The sequence below is a fragment of the Lactuca sativa genome, chromosome 6 (assembly GCF_002870075.4).
Source record: "Lactuca sativa cultivar Salinas chromosome 6, Lsat_Salinas_v11, whole genome shotgun sequence".
In the NCBI taxonomy this organism is placed as follows: Eukaryota; Viridiplantae; Streptophyta; class Magnoliopsida; order Asterales; family Asteraceae; genus Lactuca; species Lactuca sativa.
The window spans coordinates 100,590,300-100,607,017 of record NC_056628.2 but is presented as its reverse complement, the minus strand read 5'-3'; the positions used below and the strand labels follow the sequence as shown (position 1 = coordinate 100,607,017).

The 16,718-nt window shown below is 28.8% G+C and overlaps 1 pseudogene; it reads right to left on the bottom strand.

Moving 5' to 3' along the window:
- Positions 1-636: 636 nt before the first annotated feature.
- On the bottom strand, positions 637-12,515 carry LOC111918430 (uncharacterized; annotated as a pseudogene).
- Between the last annotated feature and the right edge of the window lie 4,203 nt (positions 12,516-16,718).

Sequence of the window (16,718 nt, the reverse complement as noted above, 5' to 3'; positions counted from 1 at the left end):
AATTGGATAATGATATAATTATTGGTTGAAATTAAGAATGGTAATCGTTTGAATATCAAATAAACAATTTGTATTTGTAGATATGTAAGAAAATAATCATTTTTGTATAATGCAAAATCATCATCTCTAATAAATGAAGGTTTTTTTGCCACTTGTCACATTCTCATGTATTATGCCACATGTCATTTTATCATAATTTTGAGATATTCATTTTTCACTTATCAATTACTTCATCTATCATTATTGATTATTGATATTGATATTGAATATATACCATTAATTTAGTTTCTATATATTAAACATACTATAATAACTATATTAATTTCAAATTTTAAATTTCAAACTTCAATTTGAATTTTAAATAAATTTACAATTAAACATTCGTATTTAAAATTTTGTTATAATTAACATATTTAATACATGGGTCTGACAACTAAACACATAATTTTAATTTAATTTTTTTATTTTTTAAAATTTATACTTATTTCAGATTTAAAAATTCAAATAAACTTGTTGTTTAATCATTTGTATTTAACATTTTGTTTTAATCGGCCCGTATAATATACGGGTATCACAACTAGTTTTAAATAAACAAAAAACATAAATTGATATAAATAATAAAGTTGTACAAAGTTTTTATAAATTTCTAAAAACTTCTTTATACACGACATTGGATGTTTTATTTGATAGTTTACCATGGTTATCTAAAATTAACAATTTTAATCCTTCTCTACTTTGAACCCTAGATAAAGCAACATATAATTGGCCATGTGTAAAAACAGGATCCTTGAGAAATAATCCAACCTTTGATAAAGACTGTCCTTGGCTCTTGTTAATTGTCATTGCAAAACATACAGCCAATGGGAATTGTCTTCTTTGGAATTTGAACGGGATCTTGTTTTCAGTAGGAGTTAAAGACATTCTTGGAATAAAAGTCCGCTTTCCAATATTACTTCCAGATATGATAACTGCCTCGATAACACGTTTGCCCAAAGTTTTGACCTGTAGTCTAGTGCCATTGCATAAGTCATTTTTCTGATCAATGTTTCTCAATAACATAACTGGAACACCGACTTTTAAAATGAGATTATGGTTTGGCATACCTGACATTTTAAGACCATTTAAAACATCAGGTGAGTATAAATTTGCATCAAACTGATCATGGACAAACTCAGATTGGCAGAGGCTATCTGAACTTAAATATTCTTTTTCCTCTCCTGGAATCAATTTTAGCAACCGATCATTTATTTCTTGAACAACTTCATTTTTGGGAGCAAGTATTGCTCTTTCTTGAAAATAACCCGCGATGTTGAAGTTTTCAAGAATGGAAGGATATACAAAATTGATTAATGAACCAATAGGATCACATGGATCATTAATGAGAATGTCTTCTGGAATATCAACAATTGCTTCACCATCATTCGGACCACCAAGATTACCTTCTCCTATGTCCAAAAGCCAGTTTGAAAAACCCTTTATTCGATCAACAGCAGATGAATCGCTTCCAACAGTTAACCTCATGTTTTTTGTTAATTTATGGATTTTGCATTGTTGCCATAAATACGAAGAGCTTAAAGAAGCGTTAACAATGTTTTGTCTACTGCCACCCGGAACAACAGGTAGAATTTGTCTGAAATCACCTCCAAAAACAACCACTTTTCCCCCGAATGGAATATTTGAGTTTGTAGGATTGACAACTCTTAATATATCCTTCAAAGTTCGATCTAAAGCTTCAAATGCATGCTTGTGTACCATCGGTGCTTCATCCCAAATGATCAATGAGGCTTTTCTTACTAAACTTGCAAGATCACTATTTGGATTTATTCTACAGTAAGAATCCTCGGTAAGATTTATGGGAATTATAAACCGAGAGTGTGCTGTCCTGCCTCCAGTCAACAATAAAGAAGCGATCCCACTTGAAGCAACGTTTAAAACAATCTCTCCTTGGCATCTAATTGCTGCAGAAATTGTCTTCCAGAGAAATGTCTTACCCGTTCCACCGTAACCATAAATAAAGAATACACCTCCCTTATTATTTTTAACCTTAGCCATGATATCTTGAAAAATGTTGCGTTGCTCATCGGTTAATGAAACAAAGAGCCGATCAAAGTCATTCTTTAAATTTGGTATGTCATAATCTAGCTCTTCGGCTATCAAACGATTGTTTGAAGATGAAACCGAATCAAGATCAGGGTATGGCATCCTTCTATAGTGCTTGAGACTGGAATTGTTTCGAAGTAAAATTTGTTCTATCTCAAACAAAGTCAAGTTTTTAATTTGATCTTCGTTTAGTGATAAACATGTACGAACAACACAATATTACTTACATCATATTAAAAAAGAGATTAAGTGGGACGTAAAATGTAATTGACTGCATATTGGAAATTTATATGATACAATTTTAATAATAATGTAATAAACATATAATACCTGGAGAGTTCAATCTCTTTTGTTGAGTATAAAGAATTCCATCTGAGAGGTATTCCCACGTGTTTTCCCACACAATCTCTAGCTTACACAAACTGGTGGCAAATAAGAAACGTAAATAAAAACCAGATCCAGAAAGACTTGCTTCTTTAATTGCTTCGATGTATTCTTTGTCATCATCCAAAAGGCCTAAATTATAGCATGCATCTTTAAAAGAAGAACATATTTCACCATTGACCGTGCGAATTTCTTCGAATGATTTTGGACCTTTCACTTTATTTAAAAGAATTCTTAAAAAATATGCTTCGCCAAGTTTAGGAGAAACCGAGTGAATTCTGCCAATAGAATATCGTCCTTCCCTTGGCTTCCAAGTTTGAAGGTTAGGTTTCCAAACAAACTTTGTAGGAAATTCAGCATATGTAAGTTTTCGTGCTTCTTTATTGGTTTCATTACACTTCATCCAACATATAAACATTGAAGAAGCATTTGAAGGACGGTCAAGAACATATTCAATATCATCGTCTGCCTCATATATGACTTGTTGTTGACCAAGCAAATGAAAAGGCAGTCTAATCACAGCAGGATACCTATAATGAACATCATATGTAAAAATACGCCATGATGCTTCACATGCAGATATATATCTACAATCATAGTATTCTTTGATTTCATCGACTGCATCGTTGTTATCAGAATCATTATTGTTGTGCACCATAGCAATAGTCGCTCTATCAGGACCCTTGTTTATATATTTAAATAAATATTTTATAGAAGATCCTTGATTGCACCATTCAACATTAATGTGTGTCTGATATCTTTTCAACAGATATTTGTTGTATGGAACAACATTTCTGTTATCTAAATGAACACCGGATTTTTCAACAGAATTTCCATCATTTCTTCTCCTATATAAAGGAAAACCATCTGAATCAAGTGAAGTATGATTACAGAATTGCTTTGGAAAGTTTTTAGAACACTTTCTATCCACCATGCATGGGCAATTCAAATTTTCAGCTCCACATGGGTCGTGAATCATGAACTCCCTGACAAGTGAATATAATTCTCGATCTTCATCAATATTTGGAATCTCAGCAGAAATAATCGGATCGATATATTCAACTGTAGGAAGCTTGTAGTCAGAATGCATAAATAGACATATATGACTATGCGGCAGACCTCTTTTTTAAAATTCAATTGTGTAAACCACTGCATGAAAAAATATACAAACATGATAGAAGTTAGCAACTAAAGAAGGTATATATATATATATATATATATATATATATACACACACACACACACAAATATATATATTAAAGTATAATTTTAAATACCTGCTTGAACTTTGCCAAAAATTTCATTTTGCCTTAAATCTTTAATAAATGCATCCAACTTAATCTTAAATAACCTACATAATATATCCGGTCTATCTTCGGGATGAAGTGGAGTGTCCTTAAGAAACCTTTGAACTTCTGGCCATTTTGGATTACACGTAAAGGTTATGAAAAAATCAGGATATCCAAACCACTTACATAGTGACATGGCATCCAAATAGTTTTGCATCATATAACGTGCACCACCGGTAAACAAAGAAGGTAAGATCACACGTTGCCCAACGTTTGAGATATCTATACTCCCACATGCTTGGTGATTACGCAGATTCTCATAAGACTCGCATCTAAGAATTTTTTGTTGCTTACGTATGAAATATAATCGCTCACTTTCAATCATTGTATAACCATCAACTAAAAATTGTTGGAACAACCTTTTAGCATTAAGAATTAGTGAGAACGATTGATCTCTATCTTGAATTCTATAAGCGAAAAATTCTCTCATTGTACATGTCGGGCGTTTGTTGTTACTTGAAGCTGTTATACCTCTATGAAGGATGTCAAGTCTATAACCATCATCTCCATATGGAAATAGTAATGGATACTGAAGAGCAAGGTAAGAAGGATGTAATTCACTGATACGTTTTAGTAATCCAGATGCGGTTTCAACAATGATGTCCCTTTTTTCAATTGAATCACAAATGTCACCAACAATTAAAGCTGCTACCTCAGAAGAAGTTGGTAAGTTATACGTCCTTCCATCTTGTTCTCTTTTTCCGATTAATCTTAACTTCAAATTAGCACCTGGATTTTCGTGAAGACTGTCTCTTACCATCCTATAAGACTTGACCAACACATTGTTTGAATCTAACATAACCTTCAAAAATTCTATAATCTGGAGATCATATGATATTGAACTTGATGCAGAAGCACTCTTTGGTCCACTGAAAATATTATAAAAAGTTATTTATTGTTAGTAAATAAATTAAAATGGATTGAATTGATTTACTAAAGTTAACTGTAAAAATTTACCCAATACTTGTTGATCTATTTGAAATCTCGTTCTCCGTATCATATATGTATAACTGACAGAATTTTGGTCTAGATCCACCTGTCGGTAGAAGACTTCCCATACTATGATAATTTTGACCATTAAGTCTAAATATGTATGGTGTGTTGCCCGTGTTGATGGATGAATCAACTTTTCCTCCCATGGATGTAAATGAAAACATTGAATTGTAACGTCGAATGTTCTTCATGAAGTGTTTGCTTTTAGAATCTACAGAACGGTAAAGATTTTTGTAAGATGATGGTGCTTCTTTTAAAGGTGGTAGTTCAACTTTGCCGTAACCACAACATAACGAATAAGATGTATTCCCATTTTTTTTGCCTCTAAGCGATTCATCTTTCCATAGTTTTGCATGACAAATTTGACATATGACAATCTGGTCTCCATGATCCAAGTAATCTGTTGAATCCCATAAATAAATTAAAAATAATGAATATAATTAAAAATATTAAATAAAAATATTAAATTTTATATATTTATGATCACCTTGTGAAGTACCGCGAAAAACATCTTCAATAATATGGTCATCATTAATTTCTTCATCTAATGTCAAGTCAATCATAGGTATAGCAGATATGTGTGTAGTCTTCCTTTTTAATTGATGTTTTCCTTTTGGTAACTTGATTGATGAAGATTTTTGAGTGATGGTTGAACGACCGGTAGATGTCATGCCAATACCAAACAATGGATTATCATTGTTAATAGATAGCGGTGTTTGAATGTTATTATGAAAAATATAATTTCCTAAAAAAATAAAAATACAAATTATAACGTTAGGAATTTGTATAAATTATATAACTGGTAAACATATATTTTAGAATCTGTCTATAAAGAAATGCATACCATTTGAAATGTTAGATAAAGGAGTTCTAACATTTACATCTGCAGACTGAGAATGAATAGCTGTATGTTGATATACAAATGGTTTGACTGAGTTTAGATTTTCCTTATGTGATGTAAAATTTATGTAGTTATCTACAGATACTAAATGACTACGACGATTGTAGACATCTGTTATGTAATAAAAAAAAGAAATATTGTTAGTAATAAAGCTAATAAAATTAATTATAAAAAAACAATTAAACTTTAGAATTTAGCAATTTGATATAATTTATATAGTTCAAAAAGAATTATAAAATAAAAGAATAACAATACCGTTATTTGATATGTAAGAAACATGTGTAATATGTGATTTTTGATGGGTAGATGTGTTAGAATTTACTTTGGATTTTTTATTATCCAAATATAACTTTCTAATTTTTCTCGTATCTTTAGCGTTTGTAGAAGCTGTAGTGTTAATTGAACCTGTAAAATGATAGTAAATAATTTAAGAACATTTTTTATATAAAATTAAATATATTATATTTTATAAAAATTTATTTAATTTTAAAATAATAATGAACAGTAGATTAAAAATAAATAAATAAAATATATTAAATATTTAAAACAAAGTAAGAAAATTACCGTATTGGCTAAAATGAGTAGCATGTGCAATAGATATACGTTGAGACGATTCCGCGGTATAGTTATTCTTAGATTTTTTTATTATCCAAGTATAACTTTCTCTTTCTTCTTCTTTCTCTAGCATAGGTAGGATCCATATTCTTCTTTGATATATAATAAAATCAATAAAGTTAACTTATAAAAATTAATAATTTTAAAATAAGTATTACAAATGATTGGTAACTTATGCAATCCAAAGAAACTTCAATTAAGAAATTGAATAATAATAATAACAAACCAAAGATAGTTATAAATCATAATGCGAAACTTATGTTATGTGGCAATACAATTGGAGAAACATAATATATTTATCGATCATAAAAGTGGTTTTTTTTATGTTAGAGAAAGTGATAACGTATTTTTATGTTCATGCTCGATTTTGATTATAAAATGGAAATTCCACTACCCTTATATATATATATATATATATATATATATATATATATATATATATATATATATATATATATATATATATATATTTAAAATTCCAGTACAGCTAATGTATTAAAATGTTGAACATATTCGGGTTGACATTTAAAACCTTATTTATGCATAAAGTAAATCAAAAACATGAGAAATTAAATAAATTTAATTTTTACCATTTTAAAGATTATTCATAATTTTTGATTTATAATAAAACCCACCTAAAAGTTATCACTATTCCCCAAACTATCCCCTTTCCCTTTTGTCTGTATCAAACACGATGAAACAAAAAACCCAGCCCTAGAATTTTGATTACATACACATTTCCACATCCACCGTTCGATTTCTTAAAGGTTGTGAACGTTTATCCATGTATATCGATAAAGGATATACGACCGATTAGAAATGTGAAGTGAAGAAAAGCTTACGTCGAGTAATCCCGCTGTCGAACTCAGAGACTGGTTGAACGCAAGATTGGGGTTTGAAGAATGCAAGATTCAAGGTAAGAGATGATCAACTGATGGTTAATGTTAGTTTTTTTTAACAGAAAATAGATTATGTCGAAGAAAATTTACCTATTTTTCTTTGTTCCAGAAATCTTGTGACTGAAGATATAAGCGAAAAGTTAAGCCGTTCAAAAGAATAAACTCACATTCGTTAATAGCGGAAACACAATAAGGTAGAAATGGTTTTGGTTCGGTTTTTGAAATTTGAGTGTTTGTTTAAACATTTGAATTTTGAAATTGCTAAATTTTAGACAAAATCTCGTTAATAATTATTTAGGGGATCATATGAGTAAATAAAACAGTTATTTTATTTGATATACCTTCTAAATTATAAGAGTTTTATATCATTGTATAGTAAGCTTTTCAATTTTATGTATAATACAGATAATCCATATCTGATCCATATTTTAGTTGTGATCAAGAATAGATGTTTTGGTGGGTCACTGTGTTTCAAGATACTTATGTTAGTTTAAATCATTGTTCATTTTTATCAAACTTTATCTTTTTGCATACCTTTAATCCATATTTCAATCAAAATCACTTAGTTTTTACTACTTGTTCATTATCTTGCAGGCCAATAAAAATGGTATGTGACAAATTGCAAAAATCCATATAGTTTATTAAAACTCTTATTACTTGATGTATAAGTGCATGCATAGATGTTTATTTAGGATTTTATGCACAAGGGTTAAAATGAAAAATAACAATGCTACTTTTATTAATTAAAATTGTTTATCATTAGTTATATTGCCTAAAACATAGTAATGGGTACAATTAATTTATATGTTAAATTCAATTATTTGTATCAAACACATTTTAATTGAATATCGAAACCCTTAGGGTCTATTTGTTTTGCATAATATTTTAGAATGTATTGAATCTGTTAATACACAACTCTTCATTAAAAGATGGCAACCCTAAGATGATATTTAGTTGAGATAAAAATTTTGTGTTTTTTTTATTTATATTTCTTATTATTTAACATATCTTTTAATCAACATATGTAATACACAATATTTAGTATTTTGTAACCAATATTCTTAAATTGACAGGTAGGTGGTATGTGTAGCCTAAACAAATGATAATTGGACAAAAATGGTAATGAACTAATATTATGTTAATTTTTCGTTAGGCATCGTACCTTTATTTATTCCTATTATAACATTCTACTATCAAAAAATTGTTGTTTACACTTTTATAGCAATATATATTAATTTTGCTCTTAAACCACTAAATCAATAACTGTTTCTCTGACTCCCGGAGGAATAATTGGTTCCAAAATAAGAATTGTATTTTGAAATGTGCTATAGGTAGCAATATATATTACTTAACTAACAAAATTAATAATTTCTTGTTTTCTTTAGATATGGAAGAATCTAAAGCTGTGGACACCATTCTTAAAATGTTGTCAGCTAACAAAACCTCAATCTTTCAGGGTTTTACTTCAGGTAATAATAATATGATTGAAATTTTTTGTATTTGTTTTTGTTTTTGTAAATATTTGATTTGTGAAATTTAAATTGTGTTATTTTCGTCCTCCTTCAAAGCTGGAAATATCAATGAATAAACAACATTGTAATCAACCAGAATTAAGAATTAAGATCTTCAGTCAATCTCATTTTGAAGCACAATCACAATCACAGACCGGGCTACTTTAGAATAGGAATAAGAAACATCCAAATTCAAAGTCAAATGTAAACAACTGCTACAAATAGAAGTCTATATAATATATGTTTGAAAATTAAAAAATTAAATGTGGTGTATGTTAAATAACAAAATTATTCCAAGATCATAAGTGATTTAAATAACAAAATTATTTCTAAATCATAAATTAACATTCATAATAATATATTATGAAGGTTAAACATACTAATAAAAAAACAATCATCCCCAACAAATGTTTGAAAATTCTAAAACAAAACGTGAAAGTACTTAATGAAAAGTAAAATGCATAATCATTGTCTATAAATCATAATCCAATAGCTAACGAAACTTAAACTTAAAATAAAAAGTCAGCCGCTTTTTTCCAACTTTACCTTCACAATCTGGTTAATGCGTCCTTCTGGCGATATTTTAGGATTTTTTGATGATGATAAATGTTCATTCAACTCCAGATCAAAAACTTCTTCCAGATTTCTCTTCAAAACAGTTGGTGTATTGAAAACCTTCATAGGACTTGTTGCTGAGTTTTTATCAACAATGTAAGGTGTTATGTTGTCGTCTGTCCCAGAAATTGCATCCTAAAAAAATTTTGTACTTAATTAATTTATAATCTGAACTTATATTTATAAAATAATTATATGCTATTATAAAGTGTATATAACCTTCAAAATCCTATTATCTTGTGATTCAGAATCGGCTTCACCAATATCAAATGATTGTGAATTACCTACCTGCATAATAAATAATAAAAAATATGAACATATATAATAATAATAATAATAATAATAATAAATCTTTTTATAAGAATAGTAAAAATATTAAGCATGATAATAATAAATAAATTAATGACCTGTGAAACGGTAAACTTATTTTCGAGTTCTTCAATCAACTTTTCATCATCACTGACTCTACATATACTGTATTGGTTGTTGTTGTTCGAGACATTGAAGCGACTGATTGATATTTTAAAAGCCAACTTCAAACCTTTCAGTGCATTTATCTCTTCGGGATAAAGTTGAGTACTAAAACCAAGCTACAATAAAAAAAAAAGTAAAAAAAAATTTAGTTAAACTAAATATATTAAGTAAATGTATCATTTAATTTTAATCAAGGAAGACGACCTTGACTGTGTTTTTAAAGAGATCATGGGCTGATTTTTTCAAGAGATACTTTCCATCTCTTTCAAACATGGTTAAGGTAAGAGTACCAGTATTGTCTTGCACACGTATCGGAATCCTATATCTATAAAAAAAGGAAAATCCAAAATATATTAATTACAATATAAAATATAATATGGGTTTTAATGATTCAGGAGGAAAATAATAACCTCGGAATAACCGTAGTTTTGTTTTTTGTGCAATCCTTATTATGACATTCATACCCAGTTAATCCTTCATCATCAACTTGATCTTCTGCACCAGGAGGCCGAATTGCTTTGTAGTTGCAATTTGTACATGCCAAATAATGCCATGGTTCATTTTGTAAAATTCCCTTTATAGTGCCCACGATAATGAAAGTATTTTTCTGCATATTAATTTTATTTTGATTATGCTATATACATAACAAAAAAAAGTAGGTTTATAAATATTATAAAATATATAAAAACCGCACCTCCACAGGTTCTGAAACATCAGCAATTGTCTTCAACTGAAACTTAACCATGAAATCATCATGTTCAGAAACTTTATTAGACTTCATAAGTGTGAATGTATTTGTGGATGAATCAGGGCGATCATCTCCATCCAAACTGTCTGTTAAAAAAATTTAACTAATATTAGTCACATAAAAAATTAATTGTAGAAATTTGAATGAAATAAAGAAAAGTAAATAATATTAATCACATAAAAGATAAATATAGAAATTATAATGAAATAACAAATAAGTAATATTAATCACATATAATTGATATTAGTGACATAAAAGTTAATCGGAGAAATTAGAATGATATAACATAAAATACCTTTTCTTAAAAACATTGATTTCATTAATGTCTGTGTTAATGAACAGCTTCGACACGACAAAATAGGTGTTAACTGTGGGACGATCTATAAAAAAGATTTTAATAAGTCTTAATTTAATGATTAAAAAAATAATTAATAACAAAATACTATAGTATACCTCTCCAAATACTAAGTTTCGTAAATTGAATGATAACGATGATACGAAGATTGAGTGGATTGTTATCAAGAAACCCTTGCATTTTGTAAGCAAAATCACCCCACAAATTGACACTTAGTTGCAAACCACTGCCAAATAAAACTTTTAAATTAAATGAAATTATAATTAGATAATCTAATATCCAAAAAATGAAATAAAATATAAAATAACAAACTTTGCATCTTGGATTTGGATGTTGAGTCTGTGTTTTTTGACATCATCATTGTCTATCCCCATCTCACCAATTGCAACGACCAATCCAATAACATCTATGAACATCAAAAAAGATGAATTAAATTTTGTTATGATTTAAAAAACATGATATACTATTCAAACCATAAAATTGACAATAATTAATCTATAACAAATTGCAACTAACCGATAACAGTGTTTTCAGGATGGGTCAATGAGATAATAGACTGGTAATCAACAAATTCAAAACCAAATGTAGGTCCAGAAAAGTCATGACACTCCGTAAGAACAGTGTTACGGAAAAAAGTAAGTTTATGATGTTGCCGAGTTAAAGTAAAACCACCCATCCTTTGAGATGCAAAGCTTGGACATTGTATGTAAAATGCCAAGCCATCTTTTAGAATGTTTTTGAATCGATAGATGTTTTTTCTTAATACATTTGCTTGGATCTTGGTACCCTAAAAGAAGTATGATATATAAAATTATCATGAAATCATATTAAATTTTGAATGTGTAATGAATATATAGTGTTAAGTTGTAAAATACCTGTTCATCTATTAAGATTAATTCAATCGAGAAAAGTTCATCCTTGTTATAGAATGAAAAAAGGTTCCATAGGTTTATCACTTTAACTTTGATAGTTGAATCATCTTTAAGTATATCCAAATCCGAAATCAAAGTAACATTTGGCTGTGTCATTTCTCTGCACAGAAAAATCAACATATATAAAATGACACGGATCGAAAAAGCAATGTAAAATAAGTTGAATTAATTATCAAAGAACAACCAAGCTGATAACCTAATGTATAGTTATCATGGTTTTTGTGTAGCATTAGAGTAGATAGCAATTGACATGTGAAACAGTTAAAGCAGTGAAGGGATTGAATGAAATGTAAAATCAAATTATTGAAACATATTGTGTAAACATATAATAAGAAATAACAACTTTTAAAATCGTACCTTCATTGCGTGCAAATATAGCAAGAATGAAAGTCAATTAATTGATGTAAATATATGTTCAACAAACAAAGGCAAAGAAACGAATTACATTCTAAACACAAAGATAGAAAAAAAAAAAAAAAGAGAAAAAGAAAGATTGAAATTACAGAAATAGATGTGCAGGTTGATGTTAATTTGAAAAATTAATAGAAATAAGTGTTTTACTAACCTTTTGCAAATCGGTAGAGCAGAGCAGTTAAGAAACTCAAACTTGAGGGCAAAGCAGTAGAAGATTATGGGCATCGATGGGTTAATATAAATATGGAGACAGTAATGAAGCACAAAAATTTTATTAATTGCAGAAAAGTATTTTATTTTGCCGATTTTTTTCTTGATTTTTTTGGATCTGATTAGTGGGAAATTGTTTCAAATTAAAATCTTTGACTACAATTTCGTTTTCTCTTTTTTTTTTCTGCAAAGATTTGGGTTAATTTGATTCCTGATTTACAGGATTACAGGATATGATAATATCGTTTGTTATTTTTTGAATTTCAAAATATATGCTGTAAAACAAATTATCATAAATGTAGGATTGACCATAAATTTACCAAAATTATAGGATTAATATCTTAAATGTCTGTTTTTATATACAGGTAATTGACCTGAATTTTAGGATGTGATGTATCGATATTTAATTTTTTCTGATTTTATATGCAGGTAAATGAGCTGAATTTAAGGAGGTGATTGTATCTATATTTGCTGTAAAGGATGGGCGGGAAATTTTGCAATAGAGAATCCTGGTTAAGACACGTGGCAAGGAGGAGGTGCATAAGAGGGACACGTGTCATGCAAAGTACTCTTTTATTAAGAATAGATTAAATGTCTAACAAAAAGTGACACATGTCAATATTTGATATGGTAGGAGGAAAAGTAAAAATAAATTGTAGAAATATATTTAATTTCTCAATTTTTAAAATTTTTAAATAAACATACATCTAGTAATAATAATTTTTATTATTATTACTGTGAGACATATTTTACATATTTACTAAATAACTAATATTAATATTAATATTAATATATCATATCATAATATAGTATATTGCTGCTGCACTATATATATCCACGCACACCTTCCATCTTCCACAACCCAAATAAAATCACAATCTTGTGCGAGAAAATGAGGCGAGTTATGATGAACTCTATCGACGACACAGACAATGACATTGACATTGACTTTGGAGGAGAGCTCCAAAAGCTTACGCAGGTGACGGACATGGACGTTGAACTCGATGATTTCACAATGATCGGAGATGACAGCGACTCCGGCTCTCATTCCGCCCTCGGCCTCCACCAACACCAACAACGCCGCTCTGAAAGGATCACTGACGTTAACTTCTTCAATTCCTTTGAAGACGATTTTGACGACTCTGATATCGAATAGAATTTGCAAAAAAACTACCTGTTTCTAGGGTTTATATGCTATGCTTGTAAGTTTGTTTTTTTCTAATTCTGATCCCGTTAAATAGCCTTTTGCTACTGCTATGTTGATACTTTAATCGATTGATGGAATACATAATGCATCGGTTTCATAGATCCTTAATAATTCTTCACAATTAAAATGCGTTTCTGATTTGATTTATGAAATTGAACTGTGATTGTTGTTCGATCTACCGCTACAATGGCGTTTGGAACGTTTGTCATTATTCTTGTGTTCTTATGAAATTATTAGAAATCTCTTTTGCTCATAAGTCGTACAAGTTATGAATATGACGATCGATAAATTCATTTTCTGTCTTCTGAATCAAAAAGAGGATCCGAGAGACGACGATAGGAGTAGGATAGGGGTCCAATTTCAATTGAAAATCAGAAACAGATCCATTATAATTATTATTATTATTTTTGTTGATGAGTAATTAAAATAAATACAAAATAATCAAAAGGATTTCGACATTTTAATTGATATGGATAAAATTGTTACTTTCAGAAAAAATATAAAAACCTTATATCTATGGGCTTCACATTTATTTTTACTTTTGACGTAGCATTTTGCAATTAATTTTTAATTTCTGGACCCCAACAGCTTCTTCGATCAAAGATATACCCCTTGCCTTGGCCCTATCCTCTGATTCCTCTCTGTCAAGCAGATCCTTCTTATCTTTGAGTATATAACATGGTGAGACCGATCTCAGTCGTCTCGTGATTAAGATCAAAAGTTGTACTTGACGATTGGACATGGTTACATAGGGCCATGGATGTGTTGTTTTTGCTTTGTCTTTGTGGAGTTTTAAGAAATTATATGGTTTGTTAAATAGATTGCCTATAATTTAGGACTTCTTGGTAAAAAAAATTGAATGATTCAATTTTAAGGTTGCTAAATGGATATGATAAATATTAAAAAAAATTATCATTTTAACTTTTCAACAAAACAACTTCACCAATCTAACAAAACCAACTTCACCATTAACATTATGTCCTTAGGGGTGTTTGGATTAACTTATTAGCTTATTGCTTATTAGGTTACTAGTTGTGAAACCCATATATTATACGGGTTAATTAAAACATAATGTTAAATAGGAGTAATTAAATGAGAAGTTTATTTGATTTTTAAATATAAAATAAGTGAAAATTATGAAAAAAATGCAAAAAATAAATTAGCTAAAATTATGTGTTTAATTATTAGACCCGTATACTAAACGAGTTGTTATAATAAAATGTTAAATACAAATGTTTAAAGTGTAAATTTATTTGAAATTGAAATTGGAATTTGAAATTTGAAATTTGAAATTAATAATTATTATAGTAGGTTTAATTTATGGAAACTAAATTAATGATATAGTGAAAATGAATAATGAAGTAATTAACAATTGGAAAATAAATATATTTCAAAATTATAACAAAATAACATGTAGCCAATTAAATGAGAGAATGACAAGTGGTAATAATATTTTCATTTATTAGGGAGGATTTGTGGTGGGAATAAGCAATAACCAATAAACATGAGGAGAGATGCTTATTAAAATTAGCTTATTTAGCTTAATAAGCTGAATTTTATCCAAACATTCAAAGTTAACTTATCGTAGAAATAAGCAATAAGCACCTCTTTTTTTCCTATGCAAACACCCCCTTAGTATCTAAAACAATAACACCAATCATGTAATATTTTGAAACACAAAGAACACAAATTAGTAATTTAAATCACAAATAAGTAAAATATAAATCACAAACTAATAAATCCAAACAAATCATCTAAAATCCTTGCATCCTCCCGTACAAGTGAAACCTCCACAAGAAAACACAAATTAGTAATGTAGGCTTTTGCTGCAACAAGAGCAACAAAAGTCGATTCCCATGAGAACAAATATGTCCATCCTATCCTATGCGACTAGAGAAAACATCGAGCATGTATATCAAAATGCTTAATCAAGAAGAAATCAAACTTGGTACTTTTTTGGCAAATTGAAGTAACTTGAGCAAAAATTATAGTGAAATTACGCTAGGTTTCAAAATTATAGTGAAAACAAAAATCAATATTAGGACAAATGTGTTTTAGAATTATAGTGAAACAAGAATTGGGGAAGGTTTACCCTCTTCACAGGGGCGGAACAAGATGACTAAAATTTAGGGGGCCAAAATTAAACGATCATAACAATATTATAAAAACAAGTTTAATTTGATCATTAAACTATCATTGAATTAAACAAATGATCAAATTCGTTAAACTGTTAACTATTTGTTATTCAGCTATAGACTTGTGGTTATTTTTTCCAAGTTTATTGCCTTACTTTTACATATATTTTTTTTATTTTCTTTTTAAATTTCTGCATGAGGTCAAAATAATGTAGTTACAAATAAATACTTGAGGTAATTTAAATATAAACAGAACTCTTCCTTAGAATGAAAAATACAATTTTATAATATCAAATAGCAAGATCTAAAGGAAGAACACAATTTTAAAAACATAGGGTTTAAATAAGACTTAAAATGCTTGTATTATTGTGAAATATATAAAATATAAAAGCAATACAATAATGTAGCAATTTATAAAGTTATAATGTGTATCTAAAAATGTATGTTTACAAATTAAGTTAATTAAAAATGTTTATTTTTGTTTTAGTCTTGAAAAGAATCCCTTATATGTAATAGGAAAATATTATTTCCAGCCCATGTAAACAAATTATGGTTTTTTTTCGGCCAATCAATAATTAAGTTTTTATTTAGTAACTTGCACATCATGCAGTAGACATATATTACTTCACATTTTAGAAGTCGGGTTCAACAAATAAATCAAGTTGATTATATATTTGATTTTTCATTCATCTTCTCCTAAAAGTCTACTGCATCACTATTGAGTATTATGTTATGACCCAAAAACCTATGGGGGAGTGGCCTCCCCAGCCCCGAAAGGGATCGCCCATGTATGTTCTTAAAAAAAGTTACCGTCTAGTAGGTTGTAGTCGATACAAATCCAAAAAAGGATGGCACATCTTCCGTGGCAACAAAAGT